Source organism: Lissotriton vulgaris, chromosome 2_1 (assembly GCF_964263255.1).
Source record: "Lissotriton vulgaris chromosome 2_1, aLisVul1.2, whole genome shotgun sequence".
Taxonomy (NCBI): Eukaryota; Metazoa; Chordata; class Amphibia; order Caudata; family Salamandridae; genus Lissotriton; species Lissotriton vulgaris.
Genome location: NC_141687.1, coordinates 1,395,382,418 through 1,395,407,200, shown reverse-complemented (window position 1 = coordinate 1,395,407,200; position 24,783 = coordinate 1,395,382,418).

Genomic DNA, 24,783 nt, shown 5'->3' with positions numbered 1-24,783 from the left:
GAGTGAAGTGGACATGTTTTACTTCAATGGTAGGCCTTCACATGTATTATCTCCTCTGTATTCTTCAACAAGCATACATTTGAAATGCAACCCTGAGTAGGCCTCACCTTAAACAAACTTTTGGAGAGGCCACACCTTATTGTCATCCTGAATCAATCATTTAATCTATCACATTTAACATCTATTAGTTCTACTGCTTCATTTCTTTAATCCTTACTTTCCTGCGTTTGCTACTTCCCTCATTCCTTTCTCTATTACTTAATTATTCTACTCCTTCCACTATTTTTCTCAGTCCCTCTCTTCTCATACTTCTTCATTTTTATTCACTCATTCTGTCTCTATTAATGTCATTGTTTCTGATTGATCACAAAAAATTTTTTAAAACAAGAACAGTAAGTATAAGGGAAGGAAACAGACAGTTATGTTACAAGAAAGACAGCTATAGGAAGTAAACAAAAGATAATGTTACTCGCAATCCATCAGTGATGTCATCAGTGATGTCACTGACCATGTCATGAATGATGTAATATGTGACATCATCAGCAGTGGATTGCGGGTGCGCGATATATAGTTAGTGCAACTAACTATATATGGAATTTCAATGGTTTTGTGTGAGTAAAATAAGGTTTTGTAAATGCGAATTCCTAACTATATATGGTCTATAACCTATGGTTTTTTCAGTGAATTTTCAAGGTTTTGTAAATGCTAATTCCTAACTATATATGGTCTATAACCTATGGTTTTTTCAGTGAATATATATATATACATATACATATATTCACTAAAAAAAACATAGGTTTCACAATCGTTATAGTTAGGAATTAGCTTTTAAAAAACCTTTGAAATTCACTGAAAAAAAGATAGGTTTCACACTCGTTATAGCTAGGAATTAGCATTTAAAAAACCTTTGACATTCACTGAAAAAACCATAGGTTTCACACCAGTTATAGTTAGCTGAACAGTTTACTCATACAAAACCATTGAAATTCCCACGTTATAGTTAGTTGGACTTACTATAACTCGCGCGCCCGCAATCCACTGCTGATGATGTCACATATTACATCATTCATGACATGGTCAGTGACATCTCTGATGACATCACTGATGACATCTCAAATGACATCACTGATGACATCACTGATGACATAATTCATGTGATAATACGATGCATCTCCTCACACTCTAATCTAACCTTTGATACACCCAGTGTTAAATACAAACTACTATTCCTGAAATTAAGGACACACCAATACCAGTAACTACATACGCACTCACTGATTCCTAGGTCTACACACACATCCACTCATTCACCCATACAATCACTCATACATACAGACACTCATCAATACAACACTATCATATCCACTCATACACCTATACAAACACTAACATGCTGACACTCATCCACAAAGTTACTCAAACACCTAGTCAGTTATGCAAAGAATCAATCACACTCCCATTTCCTCAACTACAAACTTATACACACTAAACCTTACTTATTCAAACATATACTAACACATACTTACTCTCTTTTACAATCACTAATACAAGTACACATTGATCCGTACAGTCACTTACGCAATCACAGGCTCTGATGTTTAGTCATTTATATATGCCAACTCTCACATGCACTGTGTTTTATATATGTACTTACATGGACATGTAGCACTGATATATCCATTCACTCAGCAACACACCCATGCACACAGTCAACCGCCCATACAGCTGTTTCTATATGCACTCTTGAACCCATATACCTAGTGAATCAACTGGTCACACATCTATGCACAGAGTCACACACCTCACAGCCACCCACACACATACTCACCCTCACATTCAAATACTTAGACAACCAATCAATAACCCATATAGCCACTCATATAGCTACTGATCAACACATGCAGCAGCTTACACAACAACAGACATAATGATGCACACATTCAGACAGTTTAGTCACTAACCAATGCATTCAGTAAGACACATTTAATCACTCACTCATATAGTCAGTCACGCACCTACTAAATTCTTCATCCAGACACTCATACATACACTCATTCTTCAATATGTTAGACACATTTTATCTTTACAGGAACACACATTCACTGGATGATGTATTCAGTGATGTCATTTGAGATGTCATCAGTGATGTCATCAGTGATGTCACTGACCATGTCATGAATGATGTAATATGTGACATCATCAGCAGTGGATTGCGGGTGCGCAAGTTATAGTGAGTCCAACTAACTATAACGTGGGAATTTCAATGGTTTTGTATGAGTAAACTGTTCAGCTAACTATAACTGGGGTGAAACCTATGGTTTTTCAGTGAATTTCAAAGGTTTTTTAAATGCTAATTCCTAGCTATAACGAGTGTGAAACCTATGGTTTTTTCAGTGAATTTCAAAGGTTTTTTTAAAAGCTAATTCCTAACTATAAGGATTGTGAAACCTATGGTTTTTTTAGTGAATTTCAAAGGTTTTTTAAAAGCTAATTCCTAACTATAACGTTTGTGAAACCTATGGTTTATTCAGTGAATTTCATAGTTTTTTTAAAAGCTAATTCATTTGTATATCGACTTTGTAACCTACGATAGTTTTTTTTTGTTAGCTGTTTTTTTCTACAATTCATTATATATATATATATTTTTTAAAAACATTTGTTAAATGTATATATTATTTTTTTACATGTTTTCCCGGTGCGCTCATGGTGCGCTTACCGAAGAGCGCACCCGGGAGCGCACCGAGCGCTTACCCCGCAAATTAAAAAAAAAAAAAGGTTTTTTGCCTGTCAGGGTCCTTCTCGGCCCCCCTCAGAAAACCTAGGGGGTCAGAGGGTGTCTATTCTGCCCCTTTTTAATTATTTCCCCATTTATTTTTCACCTCTTGTGTCTCTGTTCTTCCGAGTCACAAGATGGCGGACAATGCAGACCATTTAGAATGTTTACAGACACTCAAGAGCCAATTAGCTTTTGAAATTTACAACCAATTAAAATGTTTCTTTGGTTTTGAATTTGTGTGTGATGAAGTTTCATTGGTTTTCTACTAATGAAATGGTTCTCTAATGAGAGGGAAACACTACCATTTTGTGATAGTACTCTTTGAGGTACATTTGTGAGGAATTTTTGGTGTTCTATTTCTGGTGTGAAATTTACACAGTATTATCTCTTCTACTGCTTTCTAAAAGGTGAGTTGTTAATTTGTAAGGGGAATTTAATACTTGATAAAGCTACTTTAATATTATCTATTACTAAAAACAATAAATTAAAGTGATTTTTTTCTACTATTTACAGCAAGAAATTTAAAAAGAATATGGATGTCAATGAGGACACCGTTAATATTAATTTTGAAATTTCTGCAACCTTTGTTGAGAAGAGTTTGATTGAGGTCTCAAATGATCCTATTCATAACACTATCCATGAAGAAGACCCTCTTTTGAGAGAAGATGGATTGGAGGATTTTAATGATGAGGCTTTGGATGTTGAATTATTGGAATGTTTGGACTATGTTGAGTTCCAGGAGTCATTTGTGAAGAGTTCTGATGAGAAGATTCCTGATCAATTAATGCTAGAAGTACTTCTAAATCATGAAAATTCTGAAGAATAAATTTATATTTATAAATTATAAATTGTTTGAGACATTTTTCTGTTATTCTACTTGAAATGTATGAGATAGTAGTGAAATGATTGTGGTATAAAGTGAGACTTATAGTATAGAGTGGAACATTTCTGTATTACATAGTAAGTTTACTCACAGTTACTTCCCTTCTCCCACTATATTTTCTCCAATGTGTATTTTACATCTCTTCTTCATCCCATGCCTTCTTTCTCTCACTGTCTCTCTCTAATGTGCACTATTGCCACCATTTTGTGTAGTTTCAGAAGACAGTGAAATGTAATGCTCCTATATAGTTAGTTGCCTTTGCTATATTTGCTTGAAAATTGGCCAAGGTAACCAATACAGTATCTCTGGACCAGCATTAATGTTAAACATTGCGCACGTGGCTTGTAAATTGGCCAAGGAAACCAATACAGTATCTCTGGACCAGCATTAATGTTAAACATTGCGCACGCGGCTTGTAAATATGTCAATGAAACCAATACAGTATCTCTGGACCAGCATTAATGTTAAACATTGCGCACGTGGCTTGTATATAGGCCAAGGAAACCAATACAGTATCTCTGGACCAGCGTTAATGTTAAACATTGCGCACGCGGATTGTAAATATGTCAATGAAACCAATACAGTATCTCTGGACCAGCATTAATGTTAAACATTGCGCACGCGGCTTGTAAATAGGCCAATGAAACCAATACAGTATCTCTGGACCAGCATTAATGAGTAACAGAGCAAAGAAAGATAAGTAAGGGAGTGTGGGTGAGTTTTAGGGAGTAAGGATGACGGAAGAAGAGTGAGAGAGTAAGAGGATCGAGAGACTGAAGCTAAGAGACAGAGAGTGAGGGAAAGGGAATGAGAATGTGAGAGGACAGAGGAAGTGAGAGAAGGAGTGAGTGAAGTGTAATAAGGTGAGTGAGAGAAGGGGAATTATTGAAGGGTCAAAGAGAGAAAACAAGGGGTAGGGGAGTGAAGTAGAGTGACTGACAGCTGTAAAGTAGTGGATGGGAGAGAGGGAAAGGGCAGTGAAGGAGTGGTTAATGTGAATAAGTGAGGAAAGTGGAATAAGGGAAGAGAGGTGAGGGAGAGTGAAAAAAGGCCAGTGAGGGTGAGTTAAGAGGAGTAATAAAGGGTGGAAATAGGTAAGTGAGCAACAGAGAATGGGAAAATAATATATATTTAATAATAAAAAATACAAAATAATTTCAACAACATGTTATATGGTTTATTTTTGCTGTTCTCAGAATATATTGCATTTCACCTAAAACAGTGATTTCAAAAGTACTCATCATATAACAGCGGGCAAACAAAAAACACAATCAAAATGATTGTGTGTAAAAAACCCATTGAATAATTACTTAAATAATGTAAAATTTTTAAAACCATATCTAAACTCAATTTTGATCCATCCACTTTTCCACGATGCCAAATAGTATATGGAAAGTCCTTTTCTATGTAAATTAGTCAACTGTTTTCGTAATGTCTTATTTACCCGACTTTCTGAAAGTAAAGCTCCAACATCTTTCACGTTATGAAACAAGAGTTTTACTTCCAGCTCTAGCTTACATTTAATGAATAATTTCTATAATACTCACAGCACACTTTATATAATAAACATATACTATCTCTATGAGAACTACATGTTTTTTTATTACCTTCATCACTCTCATTCAGAAAGTAATTTTGAAGAGGAAATTAAGTTATATTAACTGCTGCAATCTTCATAGGCCAATTACCTTCCCTAAAATTTCGGTTGTAAGAACACTAGGTCAGAAGGCAAACGTTGTTTGAAAGTCAATTGAGTATCATTACAGAGCTTCCAACCTTTTTCACATTTTAAATAAGCTGTGTAATGTCCTGATGTTGTTGAAGGACCATCATGGTAAATAATTCCTGCAGTTGTAAAGGTTCTTCCTGAAATTGAAAATTGAGAAGCCACAAAATTTGTAATTAATGTTGTCAATTTAGTCCCATCAGGTCTACATCGTTGGAACATTAAAATAACATACTGTCCATATCTTATTAAAAATAAAGTTGATAGCATTTCAGATTTACATTGACTACAAACCATGTTTTGATTTGCTGCTCTAACTAGATTATTAAAAGACACTGATTTGCAGTCTGGTAAAGTCAAATATATAAATCTTTCAGTGTATACTGTAGTACTACTTGAAAAGGAGCAATTGTCACAGTCATGTTGCCATTTATAAGAAAGGCCAAAAAGATTTTCTACATCTACTCCTTCATCTTGTAAAACAACAAACATATACATTAGAAATTCCTGACAATCTTGCTGAATAATCTGTGAAAATTGATTTAGACCAGAACATATGTCTAAAACCTTTCAAATTTCAGAAACACTTTGTATTTTTGTTCTATCACTGCTACATTTCTCAAACACAGAATGTAATAAACAACAAAGTGTTTGATCACGATTTTCAGCAATCTGTTCTTTTACAGTTTGGAGAAAGAAAACAACATTAACCACTACATTAGCATAGCAGTTGACACCAGAACTATTTTCGAACTGAAATCCAACAACATCTTTAACTGAATCCATTTCCTTTCTGCTTACAATTACTGTTTCATCTACTTTTTTTCTTTTTGCTACAACTTCACTACAATTTTTCTCATTTCTTCTTTTTCGGCCTACCACACGCTTTTCAAACAGAGGATATTGAGGTAAATTTGGAGCATACTCTCTTCTTAACCTATTATATTCTTTTACACAATTTAGATCTGCATTAATCTTTGTCTCATCAAAATCAATCAAGTACAATCCAGATAAAGTTCTGATTCGAGATAAAGCAACATATGCATGCCTTCCTTGAACACAGAATTTCCAATATTCACCAAAGCAGTATCAACACTTAAACCTTGAGATGTATGAATAGTTACTGCATATGCGAAAGAAACAGGAAACTGTTTTCTGCGGAGATATAAATCTTTCACTAGCAAAAAGCGAGAAGAACAACGACTGATTTGTTGTACTTCTTCAACATCATCAAATTTAATTTTTATAATTTCAATTCCATCTCTATTTCGGTAATTCACAAAATCCACAACATGACCCATTGCTCCATTTACTAAACCTCTTTCCACATGTAAATTACGTCGTAAAATTATACGACAATTTAAAGATGCATACAGAGTCTTTTCCATACCAGCAGTTTTAGATATTGTCTTCTCTAAAGAATCCAATTTTGTTTTAAACTTTTCTGACAAAATAATAGTGGCTCCTTCATGTTCTATTTTATCAAAAGCTTCCAGTTTCACAATCTCTTGATTTTCCAACTTTAACATTTTGGTGTTGAAGATTGAACATTCTTGCAGAGTTGGCATCAAGCATATGACAGATTTGTTTTCAGGAATTTTATTAAAAATATTTTCCTTTGGAAACAAATTTGAAATGAATCGTCCATGTAAAGCTTCTTTGCCATGCTCAGTTAGTTTTCTAATTCTTACATCTTGTAGAATATTTTTATAATTTTCATCCTATGCCTGTCGCATATTTGAAGTAGTTCTGCATATTTGAAATTTAAGCCATATGTTAACATTTCCAATGCTTCCTAAGCCCTTCCTGGTATCTTCCTGCGTAAGCATTTTAAACACTGGCTGTCCTTTCACTGGAGTTAGTTGCAGTAAATCTCCAAAAACAATGATGTGTTTGCCTCCAAATAACACATCATAGTCTGTTTTAAGAGTTTCTTGCATTCTTAAATGCACAAAAGCAAGCATTACATTTGATACCATGCTTACTTCATCAATGATAAGAAGTTTCATTTTCTTTAGTACTCTTGAAACTTCACAACAAGCTTCTCCAGATAGCTTGTGGTATTGTAATTTGTTATCATGCTCCACTGGCAGCATCAATAAGCGTTGTAAAGTAATTCCTTTAATGTTGTGTGCTGCCAACCCAGTTGGAGCAGTAACAACACAAGAGAGCGATAACTCCGTTTTTTTCTGCAAATATGTTGCAATCACTTTAATCAGGAAACCTTTCCCAGTTCCTGCTTCTCCACTGACATATGCAGCCTGATTAATCAACAACCCGTTTTGCGAGTCTATAATAGCGATTCATAAGGAATCGCTATTACAGGCTCGTAAAACGGGATTCATGTAGGAATCGCAAAAAAATATGCGATTCCTACATATTCCTTATTTGCTATTAGCAAATTGCTAAACGCAAATAAGGAATAACTCCCCATTCATTCCTATGGGCCAAAAGGCCCATAGGAATGAATGGGGAGTATTCCTTATTTGCGATTAGCAATTTGCTAATCGCAAATAAGATAGCGATTTAAAGGGTGCCAGGGGTGTCCAAAGGACACCCTGTAGCACCCCTTAAATGCAAATTGAAACAGGAGTTGCGCACACACATGTGTGCAACATGCAACTTAGAAAAATGCTTTTAAAAGCATTTTTCTAAGTTTTCGCTATTTACCACCAGGTTTGACCTCGCGGTAAATAGTGGGTCGAAATTGTGAATTCGCTATTTAAAAAATGATGATGAATTGCATTTAAGGAATCTCAAATAGAGATTCCTTAAATGTAATTCCTCGCAAAATAGCGAAATCGCTATTACCGATTTTTGCATTTGGGATGATGAATCCCAAATGCAAAAATCGCACTCGCTAAGGGCCAGATTCTCAGAATCTGGCCCTTTGCGAGCGCAAATCAGCTTGATGAATCAGGCTGATAGTCGGATAGGCACAAATGATGTACATGAGCACTCTTTTTTCTCATGTGATAAACCATGCTCAATTTGTTGTGTGACTTGGTCATATATTTGTCCCTGTTCAACGTTTAGTTCTTTTTCCAAATCTTCTAAGTCAACTCCATCCTCCTGAGCTTGTTCCATGGCTCTTTCAACTTCATCCATGGCAGTGGCAGCTTCATTTTGTATAATTGGTCCTCCTAGTGGATCCTGACTCAATGAAGCAGAACTCTGACTGTCTTGAGAACTGTGTCTAGCAATCTCTGCTGCAATTGTAGCTTCTTGCTGTATTTATCGTTCAACATTTGCAGATAACTTGAAAAAACAGGACATTCTATGGTATCTTTGGTTACATTGAACAAATCTTCATAAGTAAGAAAATCTCCAAGTAGTTCCTCTCCTCTACGCCAAGGTTTAAAGAGATGTAAAAGTGCTAAGTAATAAAATTCTCTTTTGTCTGGAGAATCACAACTCAATTTTCGATGATTAATCAAATGACATTTTCTTTGTTTTACTAAACAGCCTTCACATCCAATTACAACATATACACCTTTATTGATGTCTTCTGTGACGTTCCTTTTAAAAGTGTAGGTTTGCAGAACTTCATAGAGACAAGCGTTCTCCAGGTGAATACTTCTATTTGGATAGTATGTATCCAACATATTTGTCTTCAAAATATCTGTACTGTCTGGTTCTTTCTCCGCCAAATACTCAATTTCTTGTACAGATTTCAAAACTCCGTTTCGTGTTGCAGCAAGACCTAGACTCACCCAAATGATGGTTCTAGATTTGGCATATAGACTTACTGATGACAACCGATCAGAACATTCATACGCTCCAATTTCTCGATGCGACAACATCTTTAGACTGTAACTGTATAATTTCTTGCTTAAACTCTTTTCATGTGAAATTTCCTCCCACATTTCCTTCAGTTCCGTTTTTTCTGATTTTGTGATGTAAGACGTCACATATCGAGCCACAGCAATAGAGTTGTCAGCCACATATTTAATATCCATGTTAGCATTCCGCATGGACAAAATGACTGGGTTGTAGTCATTTATGTATTTGAATTCCTCATTTCTTCTTAGGTTGTATGTATTTTTGGGTGATTTCCTTGTCACAGTATGTCGCAGAGAAGACATAACATTGTTGACTCTTCCTTTCGATGTTACTGGGCGTGGAAATGCAAAACGACATTTCGTGTAGAATTTGTCCTGGGATTTGTATTTTCGACAACAGTATTTCCCACAACGATGGGTTTGAAAGCGTAAAACTTGCTGTCTTAAATTGTTTTCGTCTGTACTTTTCGGAACAGTACATGTAGAATACTGCTCAATGAAACTCATCACTTTCTCATCTGAATCTGTTCCAAATTTTGGTGCATCTTTAATCCATAGCAGCATATGTATATGAGGAGCACCTTTTGCTTGATACTCCTTTCTCCAAAAGAAATCCAACACCTCTCCAAGCGGAGGATTTTTTTTGTTTGTAATAAAAGACATCATAGCTTCAAACCTATGATTGAAATACCTGCATACATTAACTGGATCCAAAGAGCACAGTTCTCCAGGTGTCTTGTATTCAATATTTTCAATGTTTTTATTTGCCTCTCGTAGAAATTCAAGTAAGTCTTCCCAAGCATACTCAGCACAGCTAAGAGTGAGTAACCATGAGGAGTTCCTAGGTTTCCTAGCATACATTTCAATTCCCCATGACGACGGTACCAATACTCGTTAGTACCACGCTGACATGCCATGAGATTAATTAGCTGAGATTCCAAAACACTGTCTTGCAGTTTAACTTTATCCATAAAATCCCTTGCCGAACAATTATGTAGATGTGCTCCACTTTTCAGTATATGGTTTACTGCATAGGAAAGTCCAGACAAGTCACTCTCAAACAGTAGATGGAACAAATATGGAATGCATTGACGAAACCTTGGATCTTCTGCATATAATCTTGAAGTCCGGTATTCAGATGCAGGAATTTGAACAGGTCGGTCGTCATATCGTCCACCTTCACCTGTTGGAAATAACTGTGGAAAACAACGAGCTTCCAAACTTTCTTCCCATACACTAATGGGACTTCCTTCGGCTTTTTTCATCTGAAACAAGTCAATAGCATTCCCCATTACTTCTTTGGAATGCAATGGATGAACACTATAATGTTCATAAATTTCTTCACTTCTGGAGACATCAACTTTTTCTATTTGCCCAGCAGAAACATCAGTGTCCTCTTCTACAGTTGTTTCTTCTTCTCCCAGATACACATTTCTATAGTACTGATTATTTTTTACCAAATACAACGTTGCCTTCTTGACTTTCCTAACATCCACTAATTCTTGCCAGATTTTCTTACTTTTTGTCGGAACACCATTAACTAGAATAACCAGAGGTTCCTCTTCTACTTTTTCAACACCAATCGTATCAATATTTTTCTTAAAATCTAGAGGCAAATAAACAACTCTTCCCTTTAATCCTCTCTGTAAATCTGAAGGAGGCAATTTTCCCAGTCTTAGGCTCCAAGCGAACAATAGCCTGAAAAGGATGCACACATTGAATCAGAATAGACTCATATGTATTTAAATCCATCAATTCAGAAGGAATGTCTACCAACTCCATATTATTATGAACAGCTCTAGCAGGCATTTTATTTTCATTTAATTTATTATAGCAATATATACAAATATGTTGATCAGAGCCCAAATCAAAACAATTTTCATCCAACATTTAAGTAGCAAAATCCTTCCACTCATTATTATTTATCTTTTCACTTTTTACATATAAATCAACTAATCTAGTCTGATGCTTATAATGATCGACAACAAACACAAGAAAAATTAGGCCTTTCACTTGAATTGACTTTAAACTTTATAATTTCATTTTCAAAATTTTCTGTACCTAAAATGTCTTCATTCTCTTCTACATTACCTTCTATTAGTGTATCAATTTCTGTACTGACCTCTTTTTCACCAAAGTAACAAGACTCAATTTCATCTCAAATGTTTTTGACATCTAATTCAGTTCCATGCAAAAGAGCACTGTTTAACTGTTTTAGTTTCAGTGCTGGACTTTTTGCATAGTACAACCTTCTCACTAATTTCCTCACTTTATTATGATGCATTGCTAACATCCTAAAATGATGAAAAACACTCTGACATACTTTTCTTGAAAGACAAGCCAATGAATGCCCTTGCAAACCCGTTTTTTCTCTCAGTCTACAAGGATCTAAGTCTTGTAAAATTTTCATTTTTTTGTTTCACACTTTTCTTAGTATATGTCCGTAAGAAATTGCAAAACAAATCAATTGATTCCTATCGAACACTACAAATACTACTACAATTCCATGTATACACTGGAGCTTTAGGACATCTCCCTAAAACTTCATTTGCTAACAACTCTTCTGTATTTCGAGACACAATCTCTTCTTTTTCAACCGGACAACCATCCTTCACCTCATATGCTCGACCACCGGTGTCAAATGCATGCACCAAATCATTATCTTGAAAGTAACTTTCTTCATTAAAATATGGCTCAGAACTTGAACTATGCTTCCATTCTCCAGAAAAAACATCACAGAAATGAGTTCGATTAATTACTCTTCTCCACTTACATTTTGATTTGAACACATTGATTATCTTATCAAGTGTACGAATTCTATTCATTACTAAACTAAACCATTTATTTTTCACTTTAAATGCTTCATCCACAATCTTAACTATGTTTTTTTTTTGTAAAAAGCGGTCTTTTTTTTATACCTTTTGATATTTTTTAATAAATTTAAAACAATTCTGTTGTAAAACATTCATCTACGAATGTCAGAAAATTGTTTACTTCTTGTATTTCTTTGCAAGGTATTGTCTCCTTGTACACGTCTAACATTTTTAGAAGGATATCCTGTCTTTTTTGAAATTACAAGTGTTTCATTTTTCTTAGGTAAACAACTTTTTTTTGCTTGACATTTCCATAAGTTCCTCAGAAAATTTTTACTTTGCTTACCAGGAGCATTTTTCTTTTTCTCTGAAGATTTTATTTTGGTTGGTTATTGATTTTCTTTTTCTTTAGACCTTAATTTTCGTTTATAATTTTTTTCTGCTCTGGTTTTAGAAGGCATCTTTTTGTTTGTTTGTATAGATGAATATAATCTGTGGAAAATAAAAAAATAACATATTATACACCACTACAAACATATTACATAGAAATTACAATAAGTAAACAATATAAACACCAGTATACAACAAAAGGCTCATTTACATTACATGTGCTTTGCTTTGTGTCAAAAACGATTTACTAATTAATGTTACATCTTGTTTATAAATAGGTGGCCTGTTTTTGGCCTGTAGATACAGAGAAATATTTAGTGCAGAGACACACATAGTGCTTGCACAGACAGAGATGGTAGATTACATGTAATATCGTGCAGATGTGCCTCAGATCACACCAAATCTATTGCATTTTCAATGCTAGTTTACCTTGCTTCCATCAAGAAAGCAGTCAGATGTGTCACACATTTGCCATAAATTTAGAATGTTAGCACTCTAGTTGCTCATTATTTCAAGCTTCACTCACAGTGTAATCTTAGACAGATTAATTGGAGTTTAGATATAATGTACCATGTCTGTCACTGCCAACAGTATGTGTGACATCGAGGGCGAGATCTATTGCATTTTCAATGCTTGTTTACTTTGATTCCATCAAGAAAGCATTCAGATGTGTCACACATTTGCCATAAATTCTGAATGTTTGACATTAATGCTGGTCCAGAGATAGTGTAAAGGTTTCATTGGCATATTTACAAACCGCTTGCACAATGCTAGGTATAATTTACTAATTAATGTTATATCTTCTTTATATATAGGTGGCCTGTTTTTGACCTGTAGATACAGAGAAATAATTTGTGCAGAGACACACATACTGCTTCCACAGACAGAGATGGTAGATTACAAGTAATATCATGGACATGTGCCTAAAATCACACCAAATCTATTGCATTTTAAATGCTTGTTTATTTAGGTTCCATCAAGAAGGCATTCAGATGTGTCACACATTTGCCATAAATTCTGAATGTTTGACATTAATGCTGGTCCAGAAATAGTGTAAAGATTTCATTGGCATACTTACAAACCGCTTCCACAATGTTAACTATAATTTACTAATTAATGTTATGTCTTGTTTGTAGATAGGTTGTCTGTTTTCGCCTGAAAATAATTTGAAATAATATCAGCAGAGACATATATACTGCTTGCAGACAAAGAAATGGTAGATAACATGCAATATGGTGCACATGTGCCTAAGATCACACCAAATCTATTGTATTTTCAATGCTTGTTTGCTTTAGTTCCATCAAGAAGGCATTCAGATGTGTCACACATTTGCCATATATTCTGAATGTTAGCACTCTAGTTGCTCATTGTATCAAGCTTCACTCACAGTGTGGTTTTAGACAGATTAATAGGATTTTAGTTATAATGTACCATGTCTATCCCTGCCGACAGTATATGTGACTCTGCCTAACATCACAATAATGGGTGAATCAAGCTTCAGTCACAGTGTGATCTTAGGCACATAATCAGAATGTTAGATATAATGTACTGTGTCTGTCTCTGCCAACAGTATGTGTGACTCTGCTTAAGATCACAGTGATGGGTGAATCAAGCTTCAGTCACAGTGTGATCTTAGGCACATGATCAGAATGTTAGATATAATGTACCGTGTCTGTCTCTGCAAACAGTAAGTGTGTCTCTGCCTAAGATCACAGTGATGGGTGAATGAAACTTCACAGTGTGATCTTAGGCAGATTAATAGGATTTTAGATCTAATGTACCATGTGTGTCTCTGCCAACAGTATGTGTGACTCTGCGTAAGATCACAGTGATGGGTGAATCAAGCTTTAGTCACAGTGTGATCTTAGGCACATGATCAGAATGTTAGATATAATGTACCATGTGTGTCTCTGCCAACAGTATGTGTGACTCTGCCTAAGATTAAAATGATGGGTGAATCAAGCTTCACTTACAGTGTGATCTTAGGCAGTATGTGTGTTTCTGCTTATATTATGTCACTGTCTCTACTGCCAAAAACAGGCCACCTATATATAAGCAACACATAACATTAATTGCTCATTACATATAACATCCTGCTCATGTGCCTAAAATAACACTATGACTAAACTTCATTCACCCATCAGTGTGATGTTAGGCAGATGACCAGAATGTCACATGTAATATACCATGTCTTCAAAAAACATGTACTTCCATATTTTTTAAGACATCAAGTAAGCATATTATTCAGCCAGATCCATTTCAAATGAAGTTTGACTCACAATGTCAACTTAAACACATGAGCAGCATATTACATGTAATTTACCATCTCTGCCTCTGCAAGCAGTATATGTGTCTCTGCTCATAATATATCACTGTCTCTACTGGCCAAAAACAGGCATATATATATACCAGACTTTTTACCAGAAAACATTTTCCATACTTAATCGTTTTTAACACATAGCACAACCCATTTAAATGACCACTACAAAGCAAAGCAGAAACCTAACTCATTTCCAAAATTCATTTCCAATATACACCATACAAAAACACAATATGCTTCTAGACTCTCACAATGTTAACATCTCTCACAGCATTGGTGGGGAGAAGCATAAACACACAACTATGTCAAAGATTGCGCACACATATTGTAAATATGTTTCTATTTTTTTGTATATCCTATCTCAATTTATGCCATTTAAAAAAATAATTTCCAGCAATGCATCCTTTCACATGGGGCAAGCCCTAAGTGAAAGGGCCTGCGTCAGTCTTACACCTGCTGTGAGGCAGGTGCAAAATTTTGACACAACAGCGTCCTAAAAGTGACGCAGTGAAATCTCATAGATTTCACTGCGTCATTTGTACAACCCTTCTTTGCGTCAATACGCCCCCTTTGCATACATTACACCTGACGCACGTATAATGTGGCACAGGGCTTTACAAAGTGACGCATCTACCTAGATGCGTCACTTTGTAAATATAACTCAATAAGGTGCAATTTTTACACCACTGCTCTGTCACAAAAACTGACGCACCTGCGGCGTAAAAGTGACACATGGCCTCATAAATGAGGCCCTCAAGCGCAGCACAGGGAAAAACAGTGTAAAAAATTGTAGTAAAAAAATAATTTCCAGCAATGCATCCTTTCACATGGGGCAAGCTCATGACCTTACCTTATGTAATGTGAGAGATGTTAACATTGTGAGAGTCTACCTTATAAATACACAGCTGTGTCAAAGATTGTGCACACAGCTTGTAAATATGCACTCAGACAAGAATATGAAATGCTGTGAGAGATCTTATCATTGTGAGAGTCTACCTTATAAACACACAGCTATGTCAAAGATTGCTTTGTCTGCCTGCATATTTACAAGCTGGGTGCACAATCTTTGACATAGCTGTGTGTTTATAAGGTAGACTCTCACAATTTTAACATCTCTCACGGCATTTCATATTCTTGTCTGGGTACATATTTTATTTTTCTGCATGCATTTTCTGCTTCCATCCATGTCTAAAATTGCACAAAAGTCTTGTAAATATGTTACTCTTTATCTTATATTACATCTCTTTTGATACCATTACTGAAATACTTTATCCATCTCCCCACCATTTCATATGGTGTTCTATCTGCTATTCCTATCCCTCTCCAGACATTCACTCCTTCCACCCATGCTACAGGTTGCACAATGTGCTTCATAAAAATGAGCATATTTACAACTCCAATGAAACCATTACACAATTTCTAAACCAGCATTGAATCCAAGCATAAAAAACAATTTATAAAGAAGACTACCTTATAAACACACAGCTAGCATTATGGAAAAAAGTAAAAATATAATTCCTAAATTCACAGAGACACACACTATAATACTTGTAAAAAAATCTTTACACTCTCTATCTTTTTAAAAGAATCATTACACACCTTTAAAAATGTTTGGAAGATGTCAAACAGTGTCAGTCACAGTCAACAGAAATTCTTAAGCAGAATCTCTGAACAATGCTTCCTTCACTGGGAGCCTTTCAATAATGGCACAGATCCTTTCTGATTTCAGAGCCATTTTCTTGCACATAGCCAATAAAAATTGTTCCCCCACAAATTCAAAATCAAACTGTACATTTTAATTGGTTGAATATTTCAAGACTTTGAAACTCACATAACATTCACCCAACCCCCCAGTGCTCATTCACCAAGTAACCATGGTAACTCCCTCTAAAACCAGCACAGAGTTCGCAAGTTCATTTTACTATGTTGCAAAAAAATCCATCTAGCCTGCTCGACCTCTCAATCTACTAGCTAATAAAATGCAATGTTTCTTTAAATGACTTTTTCTCAACCATTTAAATGACTTCTTTAAAAAAAAAAAAGCATTCACCCTAATTTTCAGTGGAGATTTTTAACAAAGCTCCAATCATTTCTACTTATTCATCTGCACTGATTCTCAAACACTCTTTTATCATAATCAAACTGTCATTTCATTTCCACAACTCATCTGACTAGAAGCACACCTACCTTCACACACCTACCTTCAAAATGACAAAAGTCTGGTTTGTGGGTCATAGCTATGTCCACTGGGCTCAAAAATACGCAACTAACAGAGGTATTTACAATCTTGATTTACCAAATGTGAACATTGCATGGATTGGACAATGAGGATTGAGGAGTCACCAATTGATACCATTGATAAAATCCTTTATGCATTTACCACATCCTGACCTTATAATTGTGCACTGTGGTGGAAATGACTTAGGCACTTTGACTGGGGTAGGTCTGGAAATACTTTTAAAGGACATCTATGGGCAATTGATGTCACTTTTTCCAAAAACTGCCTTGGTATTTTCTAATATATGCCAAAGGCAAAAATGGAACTGGTCCAACCAATTTTGTCCACAGATTGAGAAAGCAAGGAAACATGTAAATAAATCTGTTTCTGCTTACCTCAGTGACTATGCTATGGGTTCCATTTGCCACAACAACTTGCGTTACAACTAAGCGTGGGCGGAAAATCCGTTCCGCTCGCGGATTTTGCGGATTTTCGGGAAATCCGCAATCCGCGAGATTTGCGGATTTCCCGCAAAATCCGCAAATTCGCACGCAGCGGATTTTTTTGGCGGCGCGCGGCGTTGGTGATACAATTTTTGCGGCGCGCGGCGTTTATCATCGTTTGCCGAGTTGTTTTTTTCGATAGTTTGCGAGTGCTGCGCCATTTTGGATCTTGCTGTGTGATCCCGCGGGAATTGGCGAGCGCGATTACGTCATCGCGGCTTGCCAGCGATAGTTTGTCAACGCGAGTACGGCGAGATCACGTCTCGCGGTACTTCGCAATTGCGAGATTTGAGATGCGGCGAGCGAAAATATAAATTTGCAATTCTGCACAAGAAATCCACCAGCAAGCAGCATAAACCTTCTAGAAATGATGATTTTTATGTGAATAACTCCTTAGTTTGACATTTGCCTGCACTTTTTTAGCGAGGAGTCCATTTTGGGGAGGGGGGCAGGGGGGTGGGAGGAAGGAAGTGCCCCATAGTCTTCAACTTCCTGTTCCTGTTCAGCAGGCTCCTCCCAGTGCTTTGTCCATCTCCTGGTCACTTTTCATTCGGATGTGGACCTGGAAGGATTACTTTTTGTGGATGCTGCTGGATCTTTGGATTTGAGGCCTTTTTGACTTTCTTTGGATCACTGTTGGATTAGAAATTTTACAAGTAAGTTTGTTTGGGGCATTACAGTTGCTGCAACTAAAATTTTGGGATTTTCGATTTTTGGGCTGTTTTGGGGCCTTTTCCCCAGGGGTACTCAGTGGTGGGTGGACTGTGGTTGTCTTGAACTTAAACATCATGGAGGCCATAGATGAATTGGGATTGTGCTGATTTTTCTGTGTTTTTCGATTTTTTTTTTTTGTAAAATTTTGTGTTTTTCGATTTTTGACCTGTTGTTGGGGCCTTGACCAGGGGTAGTGAGTGGTGCATGGGCCTAGTCTTTCTGTGGGCTGTCTTGAATTTAAACATCATGGAGGCCATGGATGGAATGGGATTGTGCTGATTTTGCAGTGTTTTTCGATTTTTGGGCCTGTACTTGTGGCCTTTTCACCAGGGGTATTTGAGTCTAGCATGGGCCTAGTCTTTCTGTGGGCTGTCTTGAATTTAAACATCATGGAGGCCATGGATGGAATAGGATTGTGCGGATTTTGCAGTGTTTTTCGATTTTTGGGCCTGTACTTGTGGCCTTTTCACCAGGGGTATTTGAGTCTAGCATGGGCCTAGTCTTTCTGTGGGTTGTCTTGAATTTAAACATCATGGAGGCCATGGATTGAATGGGATTGTGCTGATTTTGCAGTGTTTTTCGATTTTTGGGGGTGTTCATGGGGAGGGACATGCCATGTGGCTGGTGGCCATTTTGAGTGCAGCTACAGGCACTGGCCATGTGCTGGCAGGCAAGTGGCCATTTTGAATGCAGGCTTTGTTGTTAGGCCTCCAACCATTTTGCCTACTTTTCAACCTTTATTTATGCCCAGGGGTAGTGAGTCTTGCATGGGCCTAGTATTTCTGTGGGTTGTCTTGAATTTAAACATCATGGAGGCCATGGATTGAATGGGATTGTGCTGATTTTGCAGTGTTTTTCGATTTTTGGGCCTGTACTTGTGGCCTTTTCACCAGGGGTATTTCAGTCTAGCATGGGCCTAGTCTTTCTGTGGGCTGTCTTGAATTTAAACATCATGGAGGCCATGGATGGAATAGGATTGTGCTGATTTTGCAGTGTTTTTCGATTTTTGGGCCTGTACTTGTGGCCTTTTCACCAGGGGTATTTGAGTCTAGCATGGGCCTAGTCTTTCTGTGGGCTGTCTTGAATTTAAACATCATGGAGGCCATGGATGGAATAGGATTGTGCTGATTTTGCAGTGTTTTTCGATTTTTGGGCCTGTACTTGTGGCCTTTTCACCAGGGGTATTTGAGTCTAGCATGGGCCTAGTCTTTCTGTGGGCTGTCTTGAATTTAAACATCATGGAGGCCATGGATGGAATGGGATTGTGCTGATTTTGCAGTGTTTTTCGATTTTTGGGGGTGTTCATGGGGAGGGACATGCCATGTGGCTGGTGGCCATTTTGAGTGCAGCTACAGGCACTGGCCATGTGCTGGCAGGCAAGTGGCCATTTTGAATGCAGGCTTTGTTGTTAGGCCTCCAACCATTTTGCCTACTTTTCAACCTTTATTTATGCCCAGGGGTAGTGAGTCTTGCATGGGCCTAGTATTTCTGTGGGTTGTCTTGAATTTAAACATCATGGAGGCCATGGATTGAATGGGATTGTGCTGATTTTGCAGTGTTTTTCGATTTTTGGGCCTGTACTTGTGGCCTTTTCACCAGGGGTATTTCAGTCTAGCATGGGCCTAGTCTTTCTGTGGGCTGTCTTGAATTTAAACATCATGGAGGCCATGGATGGAATAGGATTGTGCTGATTTTGCAGTGTTTTTCGATTTTTGGGCCTGTACTTGTGGCCTTTTCACCAGGGGTATTTGAGTCTAGCATGGGCCTAGTCTTTCTGTGGGCTGTCTTGAATTTAAACATCATGGAGGCCATGGATGGAATAGGATTGTGCTGATTTTGCAGTGTTTTTCAATTTTTGGGCCTGTACTTGTGGCCTTTTCACCAGGGGTATTTGAGTCTAGCATGGGCCTAGTCTTTCTGTGGGCTGTCTTGAATTTAAACATCATGGAGGCCATGGATGGAATGGGATTGTGCTGATTTTGCAGTGTTTTTCGATTTTTGGGGGTGTTCATGGGGAGGGACATGCCATGTGGCTGGTGGCCATTTTGAGTGCAGCTACAGGCACTGGCCATGTGCTGGCAGGCAAGTGGCCATTTTGAATGCAGGCTTTGTTGTTAGGCCTCCAACCATTTTGCCTACTTTTCAACCTTTATTTATGCCCAGGGGTAGTGAGTCTTGCATGGGCCTAGTATTTCTGTGGGTTGTCTTGAATTTAAACATCATGGAGGCCATGGATTGAATGGGATTGTGCTGATTTTGCAGTGTTTTTCGATTTTTGGGCCTGTACTTGTGGCCTTTTCACCAGGGGTATTTCAGTCTAGCATGGGCCTAGTCTTTCTGTGGGCTGTCTTGAATTTAAACATCATGGAGGCCATGGATGGAATAGGATTGTGCTGATTTTGCAGTGTTTTTCGATTTTTGGGCCTGTACTTGTGGCCTTTTCACCAGGGGTATTTGAGTCTAGCATGGGCCTAGTCTTTCTGTGGGCTGTCTTGAATTTAAACATCATGGAGGCCATGGATGGAATAGGATTGTGCTGATTTTGCAGTGTTTTTCGATTTTTGGGCCTGTACTTGTGGCCTTTTCACCAGGGGTATTTGAGTCTAGCATGGGCCTAGTCTTTCTGTGGGCTGTCTTGAATTTAAACATCATGGAGGCCATGGATGGAATAGGATTGTGCTGATTTTGCAGTGTTTTTCGATTTTTGGGCCTGTACTTGTGGCCTTTTCACCAGGGGTATTTGAGTCTAGCATGGGCCTAGTCTTTCTGTGGGTTGTCTTGAATTTAAACATCATGGAGGCCATGGATGGAATGGGATTGTGCTGATTTTGCAGTGTTTTTCGATTTTTGGGGGTGTTCATGGGGAGGGACATGCCATGTGGCTGGTGGCCATTTTGAGTGCAGCTACAGGCACTGGCCATGTGCTGGCAGGCAAGTGGCCATTTTGAATGCAGGCTTTGTTGTTAGGCCTCCAACCATTTTGCCTACTTTTCAACCTTTATTTATGCCCAGGGGTAGTGAGTCTTGCATGGGCCTAGTATTTCTGTGGGTTGTCTTGAATTTAAACATCATGGAGGCCATGGATTGAATGGGATTGTGCTGATTTTGCAGTGTTTTTCGATTTTTGGGCCTGTACTTGTGGCCTTTTCACCAGGGGTATTTCAGTCTAGCATGGGCCTAGTCTTTCTGTGGGCTGTCTTGAATTTAAACATCATGGAGGCCATGGATGGAATAGGATTGTGCTGATTTTGCAGTGTTTTTCGATTTTTGGGCCTGTACTTGTGGCCTTTTCACCAGGGGTATTTGAGTCTAGCATGGGCCTAGTCTTTCTGTGGGCTGTCTTGAATTTAAACATCATGGAGGCCATGGATGGAATAGGATTGTGCTGATTTTGCAGTGTTTTTCGATTTTTGGGCCTGTACTTGTGGCCTTTTCACCAGGGGTATTTGAGTCTAGCATGGGCCTAGTCTTTCTGTGGGCTGTCTTGAATTTAAACATCATGGAGGCCATGGATGGAATGGGATTGTGCTGATTTTGCAGTGTTTTTCGATTTTTGGGGGTGTTCATGGGGAGGGACATGCCATGTGGCTGGTGGCCATTTTGAGTGCAGCTACAGGCACTGGCCATGTGCTGGCAGGCAAGTGGCCATTTTGAATGCAGGCTTTGTTGTTAGGCCTCCAACCATTTTGCCTACTTTTCAACCTTTATTTATGCCCAGGGGTAGTGAGTCTTGCATGGGCCTAGTCTTTCTGTGGGTTGTCTTGAATTTAAACATTATGGAGGGCATGGATGGATTGGGATTGTGCTGATTTTGCAGTGTTTTTCGATTTTTTTGTGCTCTATAACTGAACTGATGTTCCTCTGTCTTCCATTTTTTTTAGGTGCACAAGACTCAAGAGAACCACCAGTGCCAGGAAGAAGTCCTGCAGCGGTGTGTGTGTGCCTTTTCACCAGGGGTATTTGAGTCTAGCATGGGCCTAGTCTTTCTGTGGGCTGTCTTGAATTTAAACATCATGGAGGCCATGGATGGAATAGGATTGTGCTGATTTTGCAGTGTTTTTCGATTTTTGGGCCTGTACTTGTGGCCTTTTCACCAGGGGTATTTGAGTCTAGCATGGGCCTAGTCTTTCTGTGGGCTGTCTTGAATTTAAACATCATGGAGGCCATGGATGGAATGGGATTGTGCTGATTTTGCAGTGTTTTTCGATTTTTGGGGGTGTTCATGGGGAGGGACATGCCATGTGGCTGGTGGCCATTTTGAGTGCAGCTACAGGCACTGGCCATGTGCTGGCAGGCAAGTGGCCATTTTGAATGCAGGCTTTGTTGTTAGGCCTCCAACCATTTTGCCTACTTTTCAACCTTTATTTATGCCCAGGGGTAGTGAGTCTTGCATGGGCCTAGTCTTTCTGTGGGTTGTCTTGAATTTAAACATTATGGAGGGCATGGATGGATTGGGATTGTGCTGATTTTGCAGTGTTTTTCGATTTTTTTGTGCTCTATAACTGAACTGATGTTCCTCTGTCTTCCATTTTTTTTAGGTGCACAAGACTCAAGAGAACCACCAGTGCCAGGAAGAAGTCCTGCAGCGGTGTGTGTGTGCAGCATAACGTCACGCGACGTCACGTCTGGCCTCAGACAACTCTACAATTCGTGCAACTGCGGCCTGCTGTCTGACCTGCTCTGAAGAAGATGGCCCCAAAGAAAGTTCTCCGTAGCTCCTCTAGCAAGAAAGTTGCTAGTAAGGAGCAGAAGAAGCAAGTTACCAAGGAGGCTGGTGTGCCACCCGCCACTTTTTTTGGGAGCAAAAAAAAAAGTACGCCTGCAGCAGCAGGATCTGCTGGGGACCAACCTGAGAGCAGCACCCCTGCTCCATTGGGTTCAGTGCCTCCACCACCACGCCCTTGAGTGCTTCAGAGGCAGTCAGTGTACTTCTCCAATCACCATCGACCAGTGATGTTGGCTCATCGCAAGAAAGTAGCAGCAATGTCCCTGAATCAACACAGGTTGTTGTAACTCATCTGACAAGTGTTGAACAACCACAGCCGCAACAACAACACCATGTGCAAGTACACGCCCAAGTACATGTGGAAGGAGAGGCAGGAGAGGCAGCAAAAGGAGATGCGCAAGCAAAGGTGCATGGACGTTCACAAGTGCCCACAATAGTTGTTCCTCCCGAAGTAGGGGCACATTTGGAAATCGACAATGAAGCTGAGGTATCATTGGAAGCCACTCCTCCTGATGATCATTCATTGTCTTCCACATCCCTAGCAAGGAAAAGATCAAGGGGGGTGTCTACATCTTCTTCAAGCCCACCTCGTTCTGGTGCAAGTGATCTGTCTTGGGAACCACAACTGCGGTCTGACAGTGAGGCAGAGGCACACCATGATCTGACACCGTTACCTAAGCGTAAAAGGAAGGTCGTCCAAAAACTCAAACCTATGGAGTGTGATGAGGCTCAACAAGAAGTGACAGATACTGCTGGTGATGAAGCCTCTCACGATGACGACGAGCCAGTCATCACAAAGGTCACTGCAGCCCCACCGGGCATGCAGCAAAGAGACATTTTGACCCTATCCCGAGAAGCTGCTGAGCGTGATGATGATGTCGGCGAGGAGGCAATGGAAATGGAATCATTAGATTTGGAGTTAAGTAGTACACCAAAACCTACCGCTTCCATATTTCTTCGCAAGAAGGTACCCACCTCGTCCTCGACCTCAATTCGTGGTGGTGAAAGTGCAAAACGTACTGAAGTTCGGCAATCCACATCCTCCACTTCATCTGTCATTAGCAGCAGGACCACCACCACCAGTATCGCCGCCTCCTCCGGCCCCCGAAGACATTTCAAGTCTCCAGTTTGGGACTTCTTTAGTGTTTGCCCAAAAAAGGAAAACGTAGCCATTTGTAGCCTTTGTAAGCTTCGATTTAGTCGTGGTAAGCTTGGTTCTAACTATGGTACCGGAGGCCAGAGAGGTCATCTTGAGAGAAGGCACGCTGTCGAATGGTTTCCGCACCTAGAGGCGGTCAAGAAAGCCGGAATTGCACGTAATGAAAACGTTGATTTGTCATCTGCTGATGACGAGGAGGTAGAAGAAGACGATTCAAACACTTCACTTACACCCAGTTCCCATGTCAGCAGCACACCCCATGGGAGCCACACTAAGAGTGTGGGAGAGAGTGAGACATCAATGCGGAAAAGTTCATCAGCGAGCGTAACTGGGTCGAAGAGATCATCATCATCCCGTAAATCATTGGTCCAGGGCAACATTAAAAAGATGTTGTTTACAGAAGCGCAATATGAACGCAACCACCCAATGACCCGTCTGTATAACACTAAGGTGGCTAAAATGCTAGCTCTGGACCTTCTCCCTTTTTCTTTTGTAGAAGGGGTTGGTTTTCTAGAATTAGTGACAGCGCTCTGCCCTAAATGGAAGGTTCCTAGCCGGTTCTATTTTGCCCGAGTTGCGGTTCCAGCACTACATGAAGATGTTCTGAAGGTGATTGGGGCAGCTTTGCAGAAGAGTGCTGTTCACACTATACATCTGACAACAGACATGTGGACCAGTGGCGCAGGCGCTGATTACATGTGCATCACTGCACACTGGGTCTCTTTTTCAGGGGCTAAAGCAAAGCTAAACTCAGGTGTTGACACTAACATTGT